At 56.5% G+C, this 24,694-nt stretch overlaps 1 protein-coding gene across 1 annotated transcript in view; it reads left to right on the top strand.

Annotated features, from left to right (window-relative positions):
- LOC132830013 (beta/gamma crystallin domain-containing protein 1-like) overlaps positions 1 to 24,694 on the top strand; it is an 87,168-nt gene that overhangs the window by 40,402 nt on the left and 22,072 nt on the right. The window lies entirely within an intron of this gene.

Here is a 24,694-nt window from a genome sequence, read left to right as displayed (position 1 = left end):
TCCCACTGCACTGACCCTCTTCCCACTGCACTGATTCCCTACCCACTGCACTGATTCCCTACCCACTGCACTGATTCCCTACCCACTGCACTGACCCCCTTCCCACTGCACTGACCCCCTTCCCACTGCACTGACCCCCTTCCCACTGCACTGACCCCCTTCCCACTGCACTGATTCCCTATCCACAGCACTGATTCCCTTCCCACTGCACTGATTCCCTTCCCACTGCACTGATTCCCTTCCCACTGCACTGATTCCCTACCCACTGTACTGATTCACTTCCCACAGCACTGATTCCCTACCCACTGCACTGATTCCCTTCCCACTGCACTGACTCCCTTCCCACTGCACTGATTCCCTTCCCACTGCACTGATTCCCTTCCCACTGCACTGATTCCCTTCCCACTGCACTGATTCACTTCCCACTGCACTGACCCCCTTCCCACTGCACTGACCCCCTTCCCACTGCACTGATTCCCTACCCACTGCACTGACCCCCTTCCCACTGCACGGATTCCCTATCCACTGCACGGATTCCCTATCCACTGCACGGATTCGCTATCCACTGCACGGATTCCCTACCCACTGCACTGATTCCCTTCCCACTGCACTGATTCCCTTCCCACTGCACTGATTCCCTTCCCACTGCACTGATTCCCTACCCACTGCACTGATTCCCTTCCCACTGCTCTGACCCCCTTCCCACTGCACTGATTCCCTATCCACTGCACTGACCCCCTTCCCACTGCACTGACCCCCTTCCCACTGCACTGACCCCCTTCCCACTGCTCTGAACCCCTTCCCACTGCACTGACCCCCTTCCCACTGCACTGATTCCCTTCCCACTGCACTGATTCCTTACCCACTGCACTGATTCCCTTCCCACTGCTCTGACCCCCTTCCCACTGCACTGATTCCCTACCCACTGCACTGACCGTCTTCCCACTGCACTGCCCCCTTCCCACTGCACTGACCCCCTTCCCACTGCACTGACCCCCTTCACACTGCACTGACCCCCTACCCACTGCATTGATTCCCTATCCACTGCACTGATTCCCTTCCCACTGCACTGACCCCGTTCCCACTGCACTGACCCCCTACCCACTGCATTGATTCCCTATCCACTGCACTGATTCCCTTCCCACTGCACTGATTCCCTACCCACTGCACTGATTCCCTTCCCACTGCACTGACCCCCTACCCACTGCATTGATTCCCTATCCACTGCACTGATTCCCTTCCCACTGCACTGATTCCCTACCCACTGCACTGATTCCCTTCCCACTGCACTGACCCCCTACCCACTGCATTGATTCCCTATCCACTGCACTGATTCCCTTCCCACTGCACTGATTCCCTACCCACTGCACTGATTCACTTCCCACTGCACTGATTTCCTACCCACTGCACTGACACCCTACCCACTGCACTGATTCCCTTCCCACTGCACTGACCCCCTACCCACTGCATTGATTCCCTATCCACTGCACTGATTCCCTTCCCACTGCACTGATTCCCTACCCACTGCACTGATTCCCTACCCACTGCACTGACCCTCTTCCCACTGCACTGATTCCCTTCCCACTGCACTGATTCCCTTCCCACTGCACTAATTACCTTCCCACTGCACTGATTCCCTACCCATTGCACTGATTCCCTACCCACTGCACTGACCCCCTACCCACTGCACTGACCCCCTACCCACTGTACTGATTCCCTACCCACTGCACTGATTCCCTTCCCACTGCACTGATTCCCTTCCCACTGCACTGATTCCCTACCCACTGCACTGATTCCCTACCCATTGCACTGATTCACTTCCCACTGCACTGATTCCCTTCCCACTGCACTGATTCCCTACCCACTGTACTGATTCCCTTCCCACTGCACTGATTCCCTACCCACTGCACTGACACCCTTTCCACTGTACTGATTCACTTCCCACTGCACTGACCCCCTTCCCACTGCACTGATCCCCTTCCCACTGCACTGATTCCCTACCCACTGCACTGACCCCCTTCCCACTGCACGGATTCCCTATCCACTGCACGGATTCGCTATCCACTGCACGGATTCCCTACCCACTGCACTGATTCCCTTCCCACTGCACTGATTCCCTTCCCACTGCACTGATTCCCTTCCCACTGCACTGACCCCCTTCCCACTGCACTGACCCCCTTCCCACTGCACTGACCCCCTTCCCACTGCTCTGAACCCCTTCCCACTGCACTGACCCCTTCCCACTGCACTGATTCCCTTCCCACTGCACTGATTCCTTACCCACTGCACTGATTCCCTTCCCACTGCTCTGACCCCCTTCCCACTGCACTGATTCCCTACCCACTGCACTGATTCACTTCCCACTGCACTGATTCCCTACCCACTGCACTGACCGTCTTCCCACTGCACTGCCCCCTTCCCACTGCACTGACCCCCTTCCCACTGCACTGACCCCCTTCACACTGCACTGACCCCCTACCCACTGCATTGATTCCCTATCCACTGCACTGATTCCCTTCCCACTGCACTGACCCCGTTCCCACTGCACTGACCCCCTACCCACTGCATTGATTCCCTATCCACTGCACTGATTCCCTTCCCACTGCACTGATTCCCTACCCACTGCACTGATTCCCTTCCCACTGCACTGACCCCCTACCCACTGCACTGATTCCCTACCCACTGCACTGATTCCCTTCCCACTGCACTGATTCCCTACCCACTGCACTGATTCCCTTCCCACTGCACTGACCCCCTACCCACTGCATTGATTCCCTATCCACTGCACTGATTCCCTTCCCACTGCACTGATTCCCTACCCACTGCACTGATTCACTTCCCACTGCACTGATTTCCTACCCACTGCACTGACCCCCTACCCACTGCACTGATTCCCTTCCCACTGCACTGACCCCCTACCCACTGCACTGACCCCCTACCCACTGCATTGATTCCCTTCCCACTGCACTGATTCCCTACCCACTGCACTGATTCCCTACCCACTGCACTGATTCCCTACCCACTGCACTGACCCTCTTCCCACTGCACTGATTCCCTTCCCACTGCACTGATTCCCTTCCCACTGCACTGATTCCCTTCCCACTGCACTGATTCCCTACCCATTGCACTGATTCCCTACCCACTGCACTGACCCCCTACCCACTGCACTGACCCCCTACCCACTGTACTGATTCCCTACCCACTGCACTGATTCCCTTCCCACTGCACTGATTCCCTTCCCACTGCACTGATTCCCTACCCACTGCACTGATTCCCTACCCATTGCACTGATTCACTTCCCACTGCACTGATTCCCTACCCACTGCACTAATTCCCTACCCACTGCACTGATTCCCTTCCCACTGCACTGACCCTCTTCCCACTGCACTGATTCCCTACCCACTGCACTGATTCCCTACCCACTGCACTGACCCCCTTCCCACTGCACTGACCCCCTTCCCACTGCACTGACTCCCTTCCCATTGCACTGATTCCCTACCCACTGCACTGATTCACTTCCCACTGCACTGACTCCCTTCCCACTGCACTGATTCCCTACCCACTGCACTGATTCCCTTCCCACTGCACTGACCCTCTTCCCACTGCACTGATTCCCTTCCCACTGCACTGATTCCCTACCCACTGCACTGATTCCCTACCCACTGCACTGATTCCCTTCCCACTGCACTGACCCCCTTCCCACTGCACTGACCCTCTTCCCACTGCACTGATTCCCTTCCCACTGCACTGATTCCCTACCCACTGCACTGATTCCCTACCCACTGCACTGATTCCCTTCCCACTGCACTGACCCCCTTCCCACTGCACTGATTCCCTTCCCACTGCACTGATTCCCTTCCCACTGCACTGATTCCCTATCCACTGCACTGATTCCCTACCCACTGCACTGATTCCCTTCCCACTGCACTGATTCCCTACCCACTGTACTGGTTCACTTCCCACTGCACTGATTCCCTACCCACTGCACTGATGCCCTGCCCACTGCACTGATTCCCTTCCCACTGCACTGATTCCCTATCCATTGCACTGATTCCCTACCCACTGTACTGATTGCCTTCCCACTGCACTGATTCCCGACCCACTGTACTGATTCCCTTCCCACTGCACTGATTCCCTACCCACTGCACTGACCCCCTTCCCACTGTACTGATTCACTTCCCACTGCACTGACCCCCTTCCCACTGCACTGACCCCCTTCCAACTGCACTGACCCCCTTCCCACTGCACTGATTCACTACCCACTGCACTGACCCCCTTCCCACTGCACTGATTCCCTATCCACTGCACTGATTCCCTTCCCACTGCACTGATTCCCTACCCACTGCACTGATTCCCTTCCCACTGCACTGACCCCCTTCCCACTGCACTGACCCCCTACCCACTACACTGATTCCCTACCCACTGTACTGATTCCATTCCCACTGCACTGACCCCCTACCCACTGCACTGATTCCCTACCCACTGCACTGACCCCCTTCCCACTGCACTGACCCCCTTCCTACTGCACTGACTCCCTTCCCACTGCACTGACCCCATTCCCACTGCACTGACCCCCTTCCCACTGCACTGACCCCCTTCCCACTGCACTGACCCCCTTCCCACTGCACTGATTCCCTACCCACTGCACTGATTCCCTTCCCACTGCACTGATTCCCTTCCCACTGCACTGACCCCCTACCCACTGCACTGATTCCCTACCCACTGCACTGATTCCCTACCCACTGCACTGACCCCCTTCCCACTGCACGGACCCCCTTCCTACTGCACTGATTCCCTACCCACTGCACTGATTCCCTACCCACTGCACTGATTCCCTTCCCACTGCACTGATTCACTTCCCACTGCACTGATTCCCTTCCCACTGCACTGACCCTCTTCCCACTGCACTGATTCCCTACCCACTGCACTGATTCCCTTCCCACTGCACTGATTCCCTTCCCACTGCTCTGACCCATTTCCCACTGCACTGATTCCCTACCCACTGCACTGATTCCCTACCCACTGCACTGATTCCCTACCCACTGCACTGATTCACTTCCCACTGCACTGATTCCCTACCCACTGCACTGACCCCCTACCCACTGCACTGACCCCCTTCCCACTGCACTGACCCCCTTCCCACTGCACTGATTCCCTTCCCACTGCACTGATTCCCTTCCCACTGCACTGATTCCCTTCCCACTGCACTGACCCTCTTCCCAATGCACTGATTCCCTACCCACTGCACTGATTCCCTACCCACTGCACTGATTCCCTACCCACTGCACTGACCCCCTTCCCACTGCACTGACCCCCTTCCCACTGCACTGACCCCCTTCCAACTGCACTGACCCCCTTCCCACTGCACTGATTCACTACCCACTGCACTGACCCCCTTCCCACTGCACTGATTCCCTTCCCACTGCACTGATTCCCTTCCCACTGCACTGATTCCCTACCCACTGCACTGATTCCCTACCCACTGCACTGATTCCCTTCCCACTGCACTGACCCCCTTCCCACTGCACTGACCCTCTTCCCACTGCACTGATTCCCTTCCCACTGCACTGATTCCCTACCCACTGCACTGATTCCCTACCCACTGCACTGATTCCCTTCCCACTGCACTGACCCCCTTCCCACTGCACTGATTCCCTTCCCACTGCACTGATTCCCTTCCCACTGCACTGATTCCCTATCCACTGCACTGATTCCCTACCCACTGCACTGATTCCCTTCCCACTGCACTGATTCCCTACCCACTGTACTGGTTCACTTCCCACTGCACTGATTCCCTACCCACTGCACTGATGCCCTGCCCACTGCACTGATTCCCTTCCCACTGCACTGATTCCCTATCCATTGCACTGATTCCCTACCCACTGTACTGATTGCCTTCCCACTGCACTGATTCCCGACCCACTGTACTGATTCCCTTCCCACTGCACTGATTCCCTACCCACTGCACTGACCCCCTTCCCACTGTACTGATTCACTTCCCACTGCACTGACCCCCTTCCCACTGCACTGACCCCCTTCCAACTGCACTGACCCCCTTCCCACTGCACTGATTCACTACCCACTGCACTGACCCCCTTCCCACTGCACTGATTCCCTATCCACTGCACTGATTCCCTTCCCACTGCACTGATTCCCTACCCACTGCACTGATTCCCTTCCCACTGCACTGACCCCCTTCCCACTGCACTGACCCCCTACCCACTGCACTGATTCCCTACCCACTGTACTGATTCCATTCCCACTGCACTGACCCCCTACCCACTGCACTGACCCCCTACCCACTGCACTGACCCCCTTCCCACTGCACTGACCCCCTTCCCACTGCACTGACTCCCTTCCCACTGCACTGACCCCATTCCCACTGCACTGACCCCCTTCCCACTGCACTGACCCCCTTCCCACTGCACTGACCCCCTTCCCACTGCACTGATTCCCTACCCACTGCACTGATTCCCTTCCCACTGCACTGATTCCCTTCCCACTGCACTGACCCCCTACCCACTGCACTGATTCCCTACCCACTGCACTGATTCCCTACCCACTGCACTGACCCCCTTCCCACTGCACGGACCCCCTTCCTACTGCACTGATTCCCTACCCACTGCACTGATTCCCTACCCACTGCACTGATTCCCTTCCCACTGCACTGATTCACTTCCCACTGCACTGATTCCCTTCCCACTGCACTGACCCTCTTCCCACTGCACTGATTCCCTACCCACTGCACTGATTCCCTTCCCACTGCACTGATTCCCTTCCCACTGCTCTGACCCATTTCCCACTGCACTGATTCCCTACCCACTGCACTGATTCCCTACCCACTGCACTGATTCCCTACCCACTGCACTGATTCACTTCCCACTGCACTGATTCCCTACCCACTGCACTGACCCCCTACCCACTGCACTGACCCCCTTCCCACTGCACTGACCCCCTTCCCACTGCACTGATTCCCTTCCCACTGCACTGATTCCCTTCCCACTGCACTGATTCCCTTCCCACTGCACTGACCCTCTTCCCAATGCACTGATTCCCTACCCACTGCACTGATTCCCTACCCACTGCACTGATTCCCTACCCACTGCACTGACCCCCTTCCCACTGCACTGACCCCCTTCCCACTGCACTGACCCCCTTCCAACTGCACTGACCCCCTTCCCACTGCACTGATTCACTACCCACTGCACTGACCCCCTTCCCACTGCACTGATTCCCTTCCCACTGCACTGATTCCCTTCCCACTGCACTGATTCCCTTCCCACTGCACTGATTCCCTACCCACTGCACTGACCCCCTTCCCACTGCACTGACCCCCTTCCCACTGCACTGACCCCCTTCCAACTGCACTGACCCCCTTCCCACTGCACTGATTCACTACCCACTGCACTGACCCCCTTCCCACTGCACTGATTCCCTATCCACTGCACTGATTCCCTTCCCACTGCACTGATTCCCTACCCACTGCACTGATTCCCTACCCACTGCACTGACCCCCTTCCCACTGCACTGACCCCCTTCCCACTGCACTGATTCACTTCCCTCTGCACTGATTCCCTATCCACTGCACTGACCCCCTTCCCACTGCACTGATTCCCTTCCCACTGCACTGATTCCCTTCCCACTGCACTGATTCCCTATCCACAGCACTGATTCCCTACCCACTGCACTGATTCCCTTCCCACTGCACTGATTCCCTACCCACTGTACTGATTCACTTCCCACTGCACTGATTCCCTACCCACTGCACTGATTCCCTTCCCACTGCACTGACTCCCTTCCCACTGCACTGATTCCCTATCCATTGCCCTGATTCCCTACCCACTGCACTGATTCCCTTCCCACTGCACTGATTCCCTACCCACTGTACTGATTCCCTTCCCACTGCACTGATTCCCTACCCACTGCACTGACCCCCTTCCCACTGTACTGATTCACTTCCCACTGCACTGACCCCCTTCCCACTGCACTGACCCCCTTCCCACTGCACTGACCCCCTTCCCACTGCACTGATTCCCTACCCACTGCACTGACCCCCTTCCCACTGCACGGATTCCCTATCCACTGCACGGATTCGCTATCCACTGCACGGATTCCCTACCCACTGCACTGATTCCCTTCCCACTGCACTGATTCCCTTCCCACTGCACTGATTCCCTACCCACTGCACTGATTCCCTTCCCACTGCACTGACCCCCTTCCCACTGCTCTGACCCCCTTCCCACTGCACTGACCCCCTTCCCACTGCACTGATTCCCTTCCCACTGCACTGATTCCCTACCCACTGCACTGATTCACTTCCCACTGCACTGATTCCCTACCCACTGCACTGACCGTCTTCCCACTGCACTGACCCCCTTCCCACTGCACTGACCCCCTTCACACTGCACTGACCCCCTACCCACTGCATTGATTCCCTATCCACTGCACTGATTCCCTTCCCACTGCACTGACCCCGTTCCCACTGCACTGATTCCCTATCCACTGCACTGATTCCCTTCCGACTGCACTGATTCCCTACCCACTGCACTGATTCCCTTCCCACTGCACTGACCCCCTACCCACTGCATTGATTCCCTATCCGCTGCACTGATTCCCTTCCCACTGCACTGATTCCCTACCCACTGCACTGATTCACTTCCCACTGCACTGATTCCCTTCCCACTGCACTGACCCCCTACCCACTGCATTGATTCCCTATCCACTGCACTGATTCCCTTCCCACTGCACTGATTCCCTTCCCACTGCACTGATTCAATACCCACTGCACTGACCCTCTTCCCACTGCACTGATTCCCTTCCCACTGCACTGATTCCCTTCCCACTGCACTGATTCCCTACCCATTGCACTGATTCCCTACCCACTGCACTGACCCCCTACCCACTGCACTGACCCCCTACCCACTGTACTGATTCCCTTCCCACTGCACTGATTCCCTTCCCACTGCACTGACCCCCTTCCCACTGCACTGATTCCCTACCCACTGCACTGATTCCCTACCCATTGCACTGATTCACTTCCCACTGCACTGATTCCCTACCCACTGCACTAATTCCCTACCCACTGCACTGATTCCCTTCCCACTGCACTGACTGTCTTCCCACTGCACTGATTCCTTTCCCACTGCACTGATTCCCTACCCACTGTACTGATTCAATTCCCACTGCACTGATTCCCTACCCACTGCACTGATGCCCTTCCCACTGCACTGATTCCCTTCCCACTGCACTGATTCCCTATCCATTGCACTGATTCCCTACCCACTGTACTGATTCCCTTCCCACTGCACTGATTCCCTACCCACTGTACTGATTCCCTTCCCACTGCACTGATTCCCTACCCACTGCACTGACCCCCTTGCCACTGTACTGATTCACTTCCCACTGCACTGACCCCCTTCCCACTGCACTGACCCCCTTCCCACTGCACTGACCCCCTTCCCACTGCACTGATTCCCTACCCACTGCACTGACCCCCTTCCCACTGCACTGATTCCCTATCCACTGCACTGATTCCCTTCCCACTGCACTGATTCCCTACCCACTGCACTGACCCCCTTGCCACTGTACTGATTCACTTCCCACTGCACTGACCCCCTTCCCACTGCACTGACCCCCTTCCCACTGCACTGACCCCCTTCCCACTGCACTGATTCCCTACCCACTGCACTGACCCCCTTCCCACTGCACTGACCCCCTACCCACTGCACTGATTCCCTACCCACTGTACTGATTCCATTCCCACTGCACTGACCCCCTACCCACTGCACTGACCCCCTACCCACTGCACTGACCCCCTACCCACTGCACTGACCCCCTTCCCACACAACTGATTCCCTTCCCACTGCACTGACCCCCTACCCACTGCACTGATTACCTACCCACTGCACTGATTCCCTTCCCACTGCACTGACCCCCTACCCACTGCCTTGCCCCACTACCCACTGCACTGACCCCCTTCCCACTGCACTGACCCCCTTCCTACTGCACTGACCCCCTTCCCACTGCACTGACCCCCTTCCCACTGCACTGACCCCCTTCCCACTGCACTGATTCCCTTCCCACTGCACTGATTCCCTTCCCACTGCACTGATTCCCTTCCCACTGCACTGACCCCCTACCCACTGCACTGATTCCCTACCCACTGCACTGATTCCCTACCCACTGCACTGATTCCCTTCCCACTGCACTGATTCCCTTCCCACTGCACTGACCCCCTTCCCACTGCACTGATTCACTTCCCACTGCACTGATTCCCTATCCACTGCACTGATCCCCTTCCCACTGCACTGATTCCCTTCCCACTGCACTGATTCCCTATCCACTGCACTGATTCCCTACCCACTGCACTGATTCCCTTCCCACTGCACTGATTCCCTACCCACTGTACTGATTCACTTCCCACTGCACTGATTCCCTACCCACTGCACTGATTCCCTTCCCACTGCACTGATTCCCTATCCACTGCACTGATTCCCTTCCCACTGCACTGATTCCCTTCCCACTGCACTGATTCCCTACCCACTGTACTGATTCCCTTCCCACTGCACTGATTCCCTACCCACTGCACTGATTCCCTACCCACTGCACTGACCCCTTCCCACTGTACTGATTCACTTCCCACTGCACTGACCCCCTTCCCACTGCACTGATTCCCTACCCACTGCACTGACCCCCTTCCCACTGCACTGACCTCCTTCCCACTGCACTGATTCCCTACCCACTGCACTGACCCCCTTCCCACTGCACTGATTCCCTATCCACTGCACTGATTCCCTTCCCACTGCACTGATTCCCTACCCACTGCACTGACCCCCTTCCCACTGCACTGACCCCCTTCCCACTGCACTGACCCCCTACCCACTGCACTGATTCCCTACCCACTGTACTGATTCCATTCCCACTGCACTGACCCCCTAACCACTGCACTGACCCCCTACCCACTGCACTGACCCCCTTCCCACTGCACTGACCCCCTTCCTACTGCACTGACTCCCTTCCTACTGCACTGACTCCCTTCCCACTGCACTGACCCCCTTCCCACTGCACTGACCCCCTTCCCACTGCACTGACCCCCTTCCCACTGCACTGACCCCCTTCCCACTGCACTGATTCCCTACCCACTGCACTGATTCCCTTCCCACTGCACTGATTCACTTCCCACTGCACTGATTCCCTTCCCACTGCACTGACCCTCTTCCCACTGCACTGATTCCCTACCCACTGCACTGATTCCCTACCCACTGCACTGATTCCCTTCCCACTGCACTGATTCCCTTCCCACTGCACTGATTCCCTTCCCACTCCTCTGACCCCCTTCCCACTGCACTGATTCCCTACCCACTGCACTGATTCCCTTCCCACTGCACTGATTCCCTTCCCACTGCACTGATTCCCTACCCACTGCACTGATTCCCTTCCCACTGCTCTGACCCCCTTCCCACTGCACTGATTCCCTACCCACTGCACTGATTCCCTACCCACTGCACTGATTCCCTACCCACTGCACTGATTCCCTACCCACTGCACTGACCCCCTTCCCACTGCACTGACCCCCTTCCCACTGCACTGACCCCCTTCCCACTGCACTGATTCACTTCCCACTGCACTGATTCCCTATCCACTGCACTGACCCCCTTCCCACTGCACTGATTCCCTGCCCACTGCACTGATTTCCTTCCCACTGCACTGATTCCCTTCCCACTGCACTGATTCCCTACCCACTGTACTGATTCACTTCCCACTGCACTGATTCCCTACCCACTGCACTGATTCCCTTCCCACTGCACTGACTCCCTTCCCACTGCACTGATTCCCTATCCATTGCACTGATTCCCTTCCCACTGCACTGATTCCCTTCCCACTGCACTGATTCCCTACCCACTGCACTGATTCCCTTCCCACTGCACTGATTCCCTACCCACTGCACTGACCCCCTTCCCACTGTACTGATTCACTTCCCACTGCACTGACCCCCTTCCCACTGCACTGACCCCCTTCCCACTGCACTGACCCCCTTCCCACTGCACTGATTCCCTACCCACTGCACTGACCCCCTTCCCACTGCACGGATTCGCTATCCACTGCACGGATTCCCTACCCACTGCACTGATTCCATTCCCACTGCACTGATTCCCTTCCCACTGCACTGATTCCCTACCCACTGCACGGATTCCCTTCCCACTGCTCTGACCCCCTTCCCACTGCACTGATTCCCTACCCACTGCACTGACCCCCTTCCCACTGCACTGACCCCCTTCCCACTGCACTGACCCCCTTCCCACTGCACTGATTCCCTACCCACTGCACTGATTCCCTACCCACTGCACTGATTCCCTTCCCACTGCTCTGACCCCCTTCCCACTGCACTGATTCCCTACCCACTGCACTGATTCACTTCCCACTGCACTGATTCCCTACCCACTGCACTGACCGTCTTCCCACTGCACTGATCCCCTTCCCACTGCACTGATCCCCTTCCCACTGCACTGACCCCCTTCCCACTGCACTGACCCCCTTCACACTGCACTGACCCCCTACCCACTGCATTGATTCCCTATCCACTGCACTGATTCCCTTCCCACTGCACTGACCCCGTTCCCACTGCACTGATTCCCTATCCACTGCACTGATTCCCTTCCCACTGCACTGATTCCCTACCCACTGCACTGATTCCCTTCCCACTGCACTGACCCCCTACCCACTGCATTGATTCCCTATCCACTGCACTGATTCCCTTCCCACTGCACTGATTCCCTACCCACTGCACTGATTCCCTTCCCACTGCACTGACCCCCTACCCACTGCATTGATTCCCTATCCGCTGCACTGATTCCCTTCCCACTGCACTGATTCCCTACCCACTGCACTGATTCACTTCCCACTGCACTGATTCCCTACCCACTGCACTGACCCCCTACCCACTGCACTGATTCCCTACCCACTGCACTGATTCCCTACCCACTGCACTGACCCTCTTCCCACTGCACTGATTCCCTTCCCACTGCACTGATTCCCTTCCCACTGCACTGATTCCCTTCCCACTGCACTGATTCCCTACCCATTGCACTGATTCCCTACCCACTGCACTGACCCCCTACCCACTGCACTGACCCCCTACCCACTGTACTGATTCCCTTCCCACTGCACTGATTCCCTACCCACTGCACTGATTCCCTTCCCACTGCACTGATTCCCTTCCCACTGCACTGACCCCCTTCCCACTGCACTGATTCCCTACCCACTGCACTGATTCCCTACCCATTGCACTGATTCACTTCCCACTGCACTGATTCCCTACCCACTGCACTAATTCCCTACCCACTGCACTGATTCCCTTCCCACTGCACTGACCCTCTTCCCACTGCACTGATTCCCTTCCCACTGCACTGATTCCCTACCCACTGCACTGATTCCCTACCCACTGCACTGACCCCCTTCCCACTGCACTGACCCCCTTCCCACTGCACTGACTCCCTTCCCACTGCACTGATTCCCTACCCACTGCACTGATTCACTTCCCACTGCACTGACTCCCTTCACACTGCACTGATTCCCTACCCACTGCACTGATTCCCTTCCCACTGCACTGACCCTCTTCCCACTGCACTGATTCCCTTCCCACTGCACTGATTCCCTACCCACTGCACTGATTCCCTACCCACTGCACTGACCCCCTTCCCACTGCACTGACCCCCTTCCCACTGCACTGACCCCCTTCCCACTGCACTGACCCCCTTCCCACTGCACTGATTCCCTACCCACTGCACTGATTCCCTTCCCACTGCACTGACCCTCTTCCCACTGCACTGATTCCCTTCCCACTGCACTGATTCCCTACCCACTGCACTGATTCCCTTCCCACTGCACTGACCCCCTTCCCACTGCACTGATTCCCTTCCCACTGCACTGATTCCCTTCCCACTGCACTGATTCCCTATCCACTGCACTGATTCCCTACCCACTGCACTGATTCCCTTCCCACTGCACTGATTCCCTATCCATTGCACTGATTCCCTACCCACTGCACTGATTCCCTACCCAATGTACTGATTCCCTTCCCACTGCACTGATTCCCTTCCCACTGCACTGATTCCCTTCCCACTGCACTGATTCCCTTCCCACTGCACTGACCCCCTTCCCACTGCACTGACCCCCTTCCCACTGCACTGACCCCCTACCCACTGCACTGATTCCCTACCCACTGCACTGATTCCCTACCCACTGCACTGATTCCCTTCCCACTGCACTGACCCCCTACCCACTGCCTTGCCCCACTACCCACTGCACTGACCCCCTTCCCACTGCACTGACCCCCTTCCTACTGCACTGACTCCCTTCCCACTGCACTGACCCCCTTCCCACTGCACTGACCCCCTTCCCACTGCACTGACCCCCTTCCCACTGCACTGATTCCCTTCCCACTGCACTGATTCCCTACCCACTGCACTGATTCCCTACCCACTGCACTGATTCCCTTCCCACTGCACTGATTCCCTTCCCACTGCACTGACCCCCTTCCCACTGCACTGATTCCCTACCCACTGCACTGATTCCCTACCCACTGCACTGATTCCCTACCCACTGCACTGACCCCCTTCCCACTGCACTGATCCCCTTCCCACTGCACTGATTCCCTTCCCACTGCACTGATTCCCTTCCCACTGCACTGATTCCCTATCCACTGCACTGATTCCCTACCCACTGCACTGATTTCCTTCCCACTGCACTGATTCCCTACCCACTGTACTGATTCACTTCCCACTGCACTGATTCCCTACCCACTGCACTGATTCCCTTCCCACTGCACTGATTCCCTTCCCACTGCACTGATTCCCTATCCACTGCACTGATTCCCTTCCCACTGCACTGATTCCCTTCCCACTGCACTGATTCCCTACCCACTGTACTGATTCCCTTCCCACTGCACTGATTCACTTCCCACTGCACTGACCCCCTTCCCACTGCACTGATTCCCTACCCACTGCACTGACCCCCTTCCCACTGCACTGACCCCCTTCCCACTGCACTGATTCCCTACCCACTGCACTGACCCCCTTCCCACTGCACTGATTCCCTATCCACTGCACTGATTCCCTTCCCACTGCACTGATTTCCTACCCACTGCACTGATTCCCTTCCCACTGCAATGACCCCCTTCCCACTGCACTGACCCCCTACCCACTGCACTGATTCCCTACCCACTGTACTGATTCCATTCCCACTGCACTGACCCCCTACCCACTGCACTGACCCCCTACCCACTGCACTGACCCCCTTCCCACTGCACTGACCCCCTTCCTACTGCACTGACTCCCTTCCCACTGCACTGACCCCCTTCCCACTGCACTGACCCCCTTCCCACTGCACTGACCCCCTTCCCACTGCACTGATTCCCTACCCACTGCACTGATTCCCTTCCCACTGCACTGATTCCCTACCCACTGCACTGATTCCCTTCCCACTGCACTGATTCCCTACCCACTGCACTGATTCCCTTCCCACTGCTCTGACCCCCTTCCCACCGCACTGATTCCCTACCCACTGCACTGATTCCCTACCCACTGCACTGATTCACTTCCCACTGCACTGATTCCCTACCCACTGCACTGACCCCCTACCCACTGCACTGACCCCCTACCCACTGCACTGACCCCCTTCCCACTGCACTGACCCTCCTCCCACTGCACTGATTCCCTTCCCACTGCACTGATTCCCTACCCACTGCACTGATTCCCTTCCCACTGCTCTGACCCCCTTCCCACTGCACTGATTCCCTACCCACTGCACTGATTCACTTCCCACTGCACTGATTCCCTACCCACTGCACTGACCCTCTTGCCACTGCACTGACCCCCTTCCCACTGCACTGACCCCCTTCCCACTGCACTGACCCCCTACCCACTGCATTGATTCCCTATCCACTGCACTGATTCCCTTCCCACTGCACTGACCCTCTTCCCACTGCACTGATTCCCTACCCACTGCACTGATTCCCTTCCCACTGCACTGACCCCCTACCCACAGCACTGACCCCCTTCCCACTGCACTGACCCCCTTCCCACTGCACTGATTCCCTTCCCACTGCACTAACCCCCTACCCACTGCACTAACTCCCTACCCATTGCATTAACCCCATACCCACTGCCTGACCCCCTACCCAATGCACTGATTCCCTGCCCACTGCACTGATTCCCTTCCCACTGCACTGATTCCCTACCCACTGCACTGATTCCCTTCCCACTGCACTGACTCCCTTCCCACTGCACTGATTCCCTATCCATTGCACTGATTCCCTTCCCACTGCACTGATTCCCTTCCCACTGCACTGATTCCCTACCCACTGTACTGATTCCCTTCCCACTGCACTGATTCCCTACCCACTGCACTGATTCCCTACCCACTGCACTGATTCCCTACCCACTGCACTGATTCCCTTCCCACTGCACTGACCCCCTACCCACTGCCTTGCCCCACTACCCACTGCACTGACCCCCTTCCCACTGCACTGACCCCCTTCCTACTGCACTGACTCCCTTCCCACTGCACTGACCCCCTTCCCACTGCACTGACCCCCTTCCCACTGCACTGACCCCCTTCCCACTGCACTGATTCCCTTCCCACTGCACTGATTCCCTACCCACTGCACTGATTCCCTACCCACTGCACTGATTCCCTTCCCACTGCACTGATTCCCTTCCCACTGCACTGACCCCCTTCCCACTGCACTGATTCCCTACCCACTGCACTGATTCCCTACCCACTGCACTGATTCCCTACCCACTGCACTGACCCCCTTCCCACTGCACTGACCCCCTTCCCACTGCACTGATTCACTTCCCACTGCACTGATTCCCTTCCCACTGCACTGATCCCCTTCCCACTGCACTGATTCCCTTCCCACTGCACTGATTCCCTTCCCACTGCACTGATTCCCTATCCACTGCACTGATTCCCTACCCACTGCACTGATTTCCTTCCCACTGCACTGATTCCCTACCCACTGTACTGATTCACTTCCCACTGCACTGATTCCCTACCCACTGCACTGATTCCCTTCCCACTGCACTGATTCCCTTCCCACTGCACTGATTCCCTATCCACTGCACTGATTCCCTTCCCACTGCACTGATTCCCTTCCCACTGCACTGATTCCCTACCCACTGTACTGATTCCCTTCCCACTGCACTGATTCACTTCCCACTGCACTGACCCCCTTCCCACTGCACTGATTCCCTACCCACTGCACTGACCCCCTTCCCACTGCACTGACCCCCTTCCCACTGCACTGATTCCCTACCCACTGCACTGACCCCCTTCCCACTGCACTGATTCCCTATCCACTGCACTGATTCCCTTCCCACTGCACTGATTTCCTACCCACTGCACTGATTCCCTTCCCACTGCAATGACCCCCTTCCCACTGCACTGACCCCCTACCCACTGCACTGATTCCCTACCCACTGTACTGATTCCATTCCCACTGCACTGACCCCCTACCCACTGCACTGACCCCCTACCCACTGCACTGACCCCCTTCCCACTGCACTGACCCCCTTCCTACTGCACTGACTCCCTTCCCACTGCACTGACCCCCTTCCCACTGCACTGACCCCCTTCCCACTGCACTGACCCCCTTCCAACTGCACTGATTCCCTACCCACTGCACTGATTCCCTTCCCACTGCACTGATTCCCTACCCACTGCACTGATTCCCTTCCCACTGCACTGATTCCCTACCCACTGCACTGATTCCCTTCCCACTGCTCTGACCCCCTTCCCACTGCACTGATTCCCTACCCACTGCACTGATTCCCTACCCACTGCACTGATTCACTTCCCACTGCACTGATTCCCTACCCACTGCACTGACCCCCTACCCACTGCACTGACCCCCTTCCCACTGCACTGACCCTCCTCCCACTGCACTGATTCCCTTCCCACTGCACTGATTCCCTACCCACTGCACTGATTCCCTTCCCACTGCTCTGACCCCCTTCCCACTGCACTGATTCCCTACCCACTGCACTGATTCACTTCCCACTGCACTGATTCCCTACCCACTGCACTGACCCTCTTGCCACTGCACTGACCCCCTTCCCACTGCACTGACCCCCTTCCCACTGCACTGACCCCCTACCCACTGCATTGATTCCCTATCCACTGCACTGATTCCCTTCCCACTGCACTGACCCTCTTCCCACTGCACTGATTCCCTACCCACTGCATTGATTCCCTTCCCACTGCACTGACCCCCTACCCACAGCACTGACCCCCTTCCCACTGCACTGACCCCCTTCCCACTGCACTGATTCCCTTCCCACTGCACTAACCCCCTACCCACTGCACTAACTCCCTACCCATTGCATTAACCCCATACCCACTGCCTGACCCCCTACCCAATGCACTGATTCCCTGCCCACTGCACTGATTCCCTTCCCACTGCACTGATTCCCTACCCACTGCACTGATTCCCTTCCCACTGCACTGACTCCCTTCCCACTGCACTGATTCCCTATCCATTGCACTGATTCCCTTCCCACTGCACTGATTCCCTTCCCACTGCACTGATTCCCTACCCACTGTACTGATTCCCTTCCCACTGCACTGATTCCCTACCCACTGCACTGACCCCCTTCCCACTGTACTGATTCACTTCCCACTGCACTGACCCCCTTCCCACTGCACTGACCCCCTTCCCACTGCACTGACCCCCTTCCCACTGCACTGATTCCCTACCCACTGCACTGACCCCCTTCCCACTGCACGGATTCCCTATCCACTGCACGGATTCGCTATCCACTGCACGGATTCCCTACCCACTGCACTGATTCCCTTCCCACTGCACTGATTCCCTTCCCACTGCACGGATTCCCTTCCCACTGCTCTGACCCCCTTCCCACTGCACTGATTCCCTACCCACTGCACGGATTCCCTTCCCACTGCTCTGACCCCCTTCCCACTGCACTGACCCCCTTCCCACTGCACTGACCCCCTTCCCACTGCTCTGACCCCCTTCCCACTGCACTGATTCCCTACCCACTGCACTGATTCCCTACCCACTGCACTGATTCCCTTCCCACTGCTCTGACCCCCTTCCCACTGCACTGATTCCCTACCCACTGCACTGATTCACTTCCCACTGCACTGATTCCCTACCCACTGCACTGACCGTCTTCCCACTGCACTGATCCCCTTCCCACTGCACTGACCCCCTTCCCACTGCACTGACCCCCTTCCCACTGCACTGATTCCCTTCCCACTGCACTGACCCCGTTCCCACTGCACTGATTCCCTTCCCACTGCACTGATTCCCTTCCCACTGCACTGATTCCCTACCCACTGCACTGATTCCCTTCCCACTGCACTGACCCCCTACCCACTGCATTGATTCCCTATCCACTGCACTGATTCCCTTCCCACTGCACTGATTCCCTACCCACTGCACTGATTCCCTTCCCACTGCACTGACCCCCTACCCACTGCATTGATTCCCTATCCGCTGCACTGATTCCCTTCCCACTGCACTGATTCCCTACCCACTGCACTGATTCACTTCCCACTGCACTGATTCCCTACCCACTGCACTGACCCCCTACCCACTGCACTGATTCCTTTCCCACTGCACTGACCCCCTACCCACTGCATTGATTCCCTATCCACTGCACTGATTCCCTTCCCACTGCACTGATTCCCTTCCCACTGCACTGATTCCCTACCCACTGCACTGATTCCCTACCCACTGCACTGACCCTCTTCCCACTGCACTGATTCCCTTCCCACTGCACTGATTCCCTTCCCACTGCACTGATTCCCTACCCATTGCACTGATTCCCTACCCACTGCACTGACCCCCTACTCACTGCACTGACCCCCTACCCACTGTACTGATTCCCTTCCCACTGCACTGATTCCCTACCCACTGCACTGATTCCCTTCCCACTGCACTGATTCCCTTCCCACTGCACTGACCCCCTTCCCACTGCACTGATTCCCTACCCACTGCACTGATTCCCTACCCACTGCACTGATTCACTTCCCACTGCACTGATTCCCTACCCACTGCACTAATTCCCTACCCACTGCACTGATTCCCTTCCCACTGCACTGACCCTCTTCCCACTGCACTGATTCCCTTCCCACTGCACTGATTCCCTCCCCACTGCACTGATTCCCTACCCACTGCACTGACCCCCTTCCCACTGCACTGACCCCCTTCCCACTGCACTGACTCCCTTCCCACTGCACTGATTCCCTACCCACTGCACTGATTCACTTCCCACTGCACTGACTCCCTTCACACTGCACTGATTCCCTACCCACTGCACTGATTCCCTTCCCACTGCACTGACCCTCTTCCCACTGCACTGATTCCCTTCCCACTGCACTGATTCCCTACCCACTGCACTGATTCCCTACCCACTGCACTGACCCCCTTCCCACTGCACTGACCCCCTTCCCACTGCACTGACCCCCTTCCCACTGCACTGATTCCCTACCCACTGCACTGATTCCCTTCCCACTGCACTGACCCTCTTCCCACTGCACTGATTCCCTTCCCACTGCACTGATTCCCTTCCCACTGCACTGATTCCCTACCCACTGCACTGACCCCCTTCCCACTGCACTGATTCCCTTCCCACTGCACTGATTCCCTTCCCACTGCACTGATTCCCTATCCACTGCACTGATTCCCTACCCACTGCACTGATTCCCTTCCCACTGCACTGATTCCCTTCCCACTGCACTGATTCCCTACCCACTGTACTGATTCACTTCCCACTGCACTGATTCCCTACCCACTGCACTGATTCCCTTCCCACTGCACTGATTCCCTTCCCACTGCACTGATTCCCTATCCATTGCACTGATTCCCTACCCACTGTACTGATTCCCTTCCCACTGCACTGATTCCCTACCCAATGTACTGATTCCCTTCCCACTGCACTGATTCACTTCCCACTGCACTGACCCCCTTCCCACTGCACTGACCCCCTTCCCACTGCACTGACCCCCTTCCCACTGCACTGACCCCCTTCCCACTGCACTGATTCCCTACCCACTGCACTGACCCCCTACCCACTGCACTGATTCCCTACCCACTGCACTGATTCCCTACCCACTGCACTGATTCCCTTCCCACTGCACTGACCCCCTACCCACTGCCTTGCCCCACTACCCACTGCACTGACCCCCTTCCCACTGCACTGACCCCCTTCCTACTGCACTGACTCCCTTCCCACTGCACTGACCCCCTTCCCACTGCACTGACCCCCTTCCCACTGCACTGACCCCCTTCCCACTGCACTGATTCCCTTCCCACTGCACTGATTCCCTACCCACTGCACTGATTCCCTTCCCACTGCACTGATTCCCTTCCCACTGCACTGACCCCCTTCCCACTGCACTGATTCCCTACCCACTGCACTGATTCCCTACCCACTGCACTGATTCCCTACCCACTGCACTGACCCCCTTCCCACTGCACTGACCCCCTTCCCACTGCACTGATTCACTTCCCACTGCACTGATTCCCTATCCACTGCACTGATCCCCTTCCCACTGCACTCATTCCCTTCCCACTGCACTGATTCCCTTCCCACTGCACTGATTCCCTATCCACTGCACTGATTCCCTATCCACTGCACTGATTCCCTACCCACTGTACTGATTCACTTCCCACTGCACTGATTCCCTACCCACTGCACTGATTCCCTTCCCACTGCACTGATTCCCTTCCCACTGCACTGATTCCCTATCCACTGCACTGATTCCCTTCCCACTGCACTGATTCCCTACCCACTGCACTGACCCCCTTCCCACTGTACTGATTCACTTCCCACTGCACTGACCCCCTTCCCACTGCACTGATTCCCTACCCACTGCACTGACCCCCTTCCCACTGCACTGACCCCCTTCCCACTGCACTGATTCCCTACCCACTGCACTGACCCCCTTCCCACTGCACTGATTTCCTACCCACTGCACTGATTCCCTTCCCACTGCACTGACCCCCTTCCCACTGCACTGACCCCCTACCCACTGCACTGATTCCCTACCCACTGCACTGATTCCATTCCCACTGCACTGACCCCCTACCCACTGCACTGACCCCCTACCCACTGCACTGACCCCCTTCCCACTGCACTGACCCCCTTCCTACTGCACTGACTCCCTTCCCACTGCACTGACCCCCTTCCCACTGCACTGACCCCCTTCCCACTGCACTGACCCCCTTCCCACTGCACTGATTCCCTACCCATGCACTGATTCCCTACCCACTGCACTGATTCCCTTCCCACTGCACTGATTCACTTCCCACTGCACTGATTCCCTTCCCACTGCACTGACCCTCTTCCCACTGCACTGATTCCCTACCCACTGCACTGATTCCCTACCCACTGCACTGACCCCCTTCCCACTGCACTGATTCCCTATCCACTGCACTGATTCCCTTCCCACTGCACTGATTCCCTTCCCACTGCACTGATTCCCTTCCCACTGCTCTGACCCCCTTCCCACTGCACTGATTCCCTACCCACTGCACTGATTCCCTTCCCACTGCACTGATTCCCTACCCACTGCACTGATTCCCTTCCCACTGCACTGATTCCCTACCCACTGCACTGATTCCCTTCCCACTGCTCTGACCCCCTTCCTACTGCACTGATTCCCTACCCACTGCACTGATTCCCTACCCACTGCACTGATTCACTTCCCACTGCACTGATTCCCTACCCACTGCACTGACCCCCTACCCACTGCACTGACCCCCTACCCACTGCACTGACCCCCTTCCCACTGCACTGACCCTCCTCCCACTGCACTGATTCCCTTCCCACTGCACTGATTCCCTACCCACTGCACTGATTCCCTTCCCACTGCTCTGACCCCCTTCCCACTGCACTGATTCCCTACCCACTGCACTGATTCACTTCCCACTGCACTGATTCCCTACCCACTGCACTGACCCTCTTCCCACTGCACTGACCCCCTTCCCACTGCACTGACCCCCTTCCCACTGCACTGACCCCCTACCCACTGCATTGATTCCCTATCCACTGCACTGATTCCCTTCCCACTGCACTGACCCTCTTCCCACTGCACTGATTCCCTACCCACTGCACTGATTCCCTTCCCACTGCACTGACCCCCTACCCACAGCACTGACCCCCTTCCCACTGCACTGACCCCCTTCCCACTGCACTGATTCCCTTCCCACTGCACTAACCCCCTACTCACTGCACTAACTCCCTACCCATTGCATTAACCCCATACCCACTGCCTGACCCCCTACCCAATGCACTCTTCCCCCCCCCACCGCTGTACTGACCCCCTACCCATGCACTCTTCCCCTCCTTTCCTGCTGCACTGACCCCTCTTACCACTGCCCTGACCCTCTACTCAATGCAATCTCTCCTCCCGCCGTACTAACCCCCTACCCAATGCACTGACTGCCCCCATCTCGCTGTTCTGACTCCCTTCCTGCTACACTGACCCCCTACCCACAGCACTGACACCCTTTTTTGGTCAGGAGCACTTTACAATGGGGGTTTTTGTTTTTAATTTACTCATGGCTGGCCAGCATTTTTTTTGCCCTCGTTACTCTTGACAAGATGATAGTGAGCTGCCCTCCTGAACCATTGTAGTCTTTGTGCTGTAGGTTGACCCACAATGATTTTTTTGAGACTTTGTAGCAACTGATACAACTGAGTGGCTTGCTCGGCCCTTTTCAGAGGGCAGTTGACGGTCAACCACATTACTGTGGGTCTGGAGTCACATATAGGTCAGACCAGGTAAGGATGGCAGATCTCTTCCACAAAGGACGTGAGTCAGCCAGATGGGTTTTCCCAACAATGTTTTCATAGCCATCAGTAGATTCATAATTCCGGATTGCTTTTATTGAGTTTAGGGATAATTAGTCCCAATGATAAAACCACTAGGCTATCACCTCCCTAGTATCCGTTTCTGTATGTATACACTCTCAGTATGTGAGTAACTCACTGCCACATGGTGTGGTTGAGGTCAATAGTATAGATGTACTTAAAGGGAAGCTAGACTAGTAGTCAAGGGGAAAGGGATAGGGAATTACAATGATAGATTTAGATGAAGGAGGGGGTTTGAGTGAAGCATAACCGCTGGCATGAACTGGTTGGGCCAAATGGCCTGTTTCTGAGTCGTATATCCAGGAAATTATCCATTGTACATGATGGCCTTCCATAAATCTTTCTACTGCTGATAAAATGACATGTTCGCTATGGCTGGTGGGAACTGCACTCTCACCTGGAATCTGAAGATTGACATCCCCAGTGCAGTAGAGGTCAAGTGCTGCTGTCTGAGAGGCTACTTACTGATCAGACACGGAGCTTCAACTCCGTTTGGCAAGTTGGACAGATGCAAAGTATCCTCTATACCATTTGAAAAGCAGAGAAGTTCTTTCTGATGTCCTGGACTGATGTCCTGGAGCAATAATTATCCCTGTGTAACATTTAACTCTCACCTTAACATAAAAACAGCTGAACTTGTCCCTTCTTTCAGTTGGTCTTAGTGGGAGTTTGCTGTGCACAAACTGGCATCTACCATTTTGATATTATAACAGCAACTACATTTTGAATGTGCTTCTTTAGCTCTGAGCAGCTTTGGGTTGCTCTGAAGTTACAGAATTTGCAACAGAAAT

Source organism: Hemiscyllium ocellatum, chromosome 30, assembly GCF_020745735.1.
Source record: "Hemiscyllium ocellatum isolate sHemOce1 chromosome 30, sHemOce1.pat.X.cur, whole genome shotgun sequence".
Lineage (NCBI taxonomy): Eukaryota > Metazoa > Chordata > Chondrichthyes > Orectolobiformes > Hemiscylliidae > Hemiscyllium > Hemiscyllium ocellatum.
This window is presented reverse-complemented; position numbering and strand designations above follow the sequence as displayed.